The sequence below is a fragment of the Oryctolagus cuniculus genome, chromosome 8 (genome assembly GCF_964237555.1).
Source record: "Oryctolagus cuniculus chromosome 8, mOryCun1.1, whole genome shotgun sequence".
NCBI lineage: Eukaryota > Metazoa > Chordata > Mammalia > Lagomorpha > Leporidae > Oryctolagus > Oryctolagus cuniculus.
Window position 1 is genome coordinate 69,808,168 of NC_091439.1, and position 3,098 is coordinate 69,811,265.

A 3,098-nucleotide genomic window follows, 5' to 3' on the forward strand; every position below is an offset into this window, starting at 1 on the left:
GGGTGGGTGTTTAAACCAGATGTGGAGGTAGAGAAAGGGCAAGAAAAGGGCAGAATAACCTCGTTATTCTCAGAAACGTGACAAATGGAACAACATAAAATCAAGAATTCAAGCTTTAAAGTGATAACTCCTCTGACATTAGACTGATATTGAGCATTAAGAATAACAACACAACAATTATAATTTTTTTAAATATTCATTTTATTAAGTTATTATTCAAGGTTAAATACTTCATTTTTTAAGATTTATTTATTTATTTGAAAGTTACACAGAGAAGGAGAGGCAGAGAGAGAGGACTTCCATCTGCTGGTTCACTCTCCAATTGTGCTGCGCTGATCTGAAGGCAGGAGTCAGGAGCTTCCTCCAGGTCTCCCACGTGGGACTTGGGCCATCTTCTACTGCTTTCCCAGGCCATAGCAGAGAGCTGGATTGGAAGTAGAGCAGCCGGGACTCGAACTGGTGCCCATATGGGATGCTGCCACTACAGCCGGTGGCTTTACCCACTATACCACAGTGCCGGCCCTGCAATTATAATTTTATAATAAGTAGAAACCATCATGTAGTCACAGTAGTCATTTAGAATATGTTAAATCTATTAAAAGAGTCATGTTCATACCTACATCATGTGTGTGTGTTTTCTGGTACATACATAATTTCCACTGTTTTATTCAAAATTTATATTTGAAAAGTTAAAATAACTATTCAACAACTTTGTTGCTTTCCTGCTTCAATACCAGGCACTATTCTACAAGAGTTGCAGCAGTGTACAACAGACATAAAATCCCTTCCACTGTCAAACATTCCTTGTTAGTTTTCACTCTCCGCTTTTGATTAACATTCATCCTCAAAATTATGAATCATATGTAGAAGTAATAGGGAGAATCTTATTAAGGAGTACTGTTCAAATCATATCATTGTATTATCTATTTTAAGTTGGGAAATATAAGAGCATAAATATCAAGATATATAAGGATCAGCAAATGTTGAAACCCCTCAGCTTCAGTCTATGATAAAATGCAGATAAAAATTACAGATCACTGATGATATCCAAATCTCTGAAATTAGGGCTAATAGGGGGAATGGACCCCTGCAAAACAGACTGGGAAACTGAGTGCTTGTAAGGGTTGATTTTTAGGTCTATGAACAAGATAACCTTTAATACCTTCAGACAGCTCTCTGCCGCCCCAACCACAGCCTGCCCCTTGGCCCACCAAGTGAGGAAAAACAATTCTACAACAGAGATACAAACTGAATCTCTCTAAGAGAACTAAGCAAAATTCAACCAAAATCAATTTTAGATTGTTAGCTAGAGATACAGTGCTCAAGGGCCCCACTAGCCATTAAATCTATGTAGGTCAACTGCAGCTGCCTGCCTGTCTGCCCTAGTTACCAGTGAGAGCAAAGGTAGGACTATTATGATAACCAACCAGAGTTACCTGATATAAAAAAAGAGTAGGCAATAAAACATGAACTTACGACAGCCTTTTGATCCTCAAATAGGGACCAGGTGCTCATCACAAGTGAATCCAAGGATGCAGTTGCAAATATTTCATGCATCAAGGTCTTGATACTACTTGTTTGCTTCCTGTAGGGAAAGGGCCTTCCCCTCTAGGGTGGAGATGAGAGAAATTTGGACTTCCTGAAAGTCAAAGTCTTTGAGGATAAATCATTTGCATGAATTGAGGAAGCCTCTAGGCTCTCTCAACGCTGGCTTTGTGGGGAAGATGTTGTAGGCTGTGGATACAAGCTGCTGCCAACAGGGAAATCTGTGAAATCAGAGAAAGAAAACGGATTCTTCCAGCTCCATCTGACTGAAATGTATTAGAATATTGTAGCCAGATTGAAGTTTCATTCTTGGTGTATATATAGAGCCAGTGCTATTCATAATATGTAGGTCTCTCACTTAATGCCTCTCTTACCTCTCATTTTTCTTGTTTCTCATTCTTTGAAGAGATGCAACTGCTCACTACACTCAAACACGTGTGACGATTATGTCATACCCTTTTCTCCCCATGTCAAAAAGACTCAATGTCTTTGTTTCATACTCACTGAAACATCTGTATTACTCACATTTGGTCAATAAGTTAATTCATTAAAATTTGTACTCAGAAATACTTAACTCTGATATGCCAAACTATTTGGAGAGAAATATATTTAATAGATGCTTTGAATTTACCCCAACTCAATTTCATGAAAAACTGAATTTCCTCCATTTGCCCTAATTTTTTCTTTAATATTCATTTATTTATTTAAGAAGCAGAGAGAGAAACAAAGAGCTCCCATCTGCTGGTTCAGTTCTCAAAAATCCACAATGGCTGGCACTGGGCCAGGCCGAGGGTGAGAGCTGGGAACTTAATCCAGGCTCCCCCCTGGTGCCAGGCACCCAGTTTCTTGAGTATCACTGATGTCTCCCAGGGTGCACATTAGCAGGAAGCTGGAGTCAGGAGCTGGAGCTGGGTGTTGGACTCAGAGACCTCGCTGGGTTTCAGCTCACTTTAATTTGTATACCTTCCTTCCTATTCTCACTAATGCTGATACCACTTCTATTCTACCTGCTTCTCAGACTGAACACTTCAGGGATTCACAGAAGTCTCTTGCTTCTCTAGCCTCCCTTCTTTCATTTCTAACGTTCTTCAAACACCTGCATGTATCACATTACTAAATAGTAGGTGAAACCATCTCCCTTCTCTCTACAGCTCTTCCCTAGTTCAGTCCCAATGCCAGTTACTTGGATGTCTCTCCCGTGACTGGTATCTACAGCTCATCCCCTCTGTGCACTCTCCTGTGTCAGAGTGCAACCACCTCACCCCTTTCTGGAAGCAAAATTCCTAGTCAATCCCTAGACACTTTACATTTCAAAGACAAGCTTCATGTCTTCTGACTCTGGGAATGAAAGAGGAAGAATCTGAGGTTGGCCCTCAAATGGCTTAACAAGTGAGACCAGTCTGTGCCCCTCGAGGGTAAGCTGTGCTCCATGGTGCACACCTCCAGTGCACTCCCACTTACCAGCAGGTGCAGAGTGCTCTCCGTTGGCTCCTTGGAACCTGGAACCAAAATGTCAGGGTTTGTCATCCCAGGTTTGGGTCCTACATCTGCTG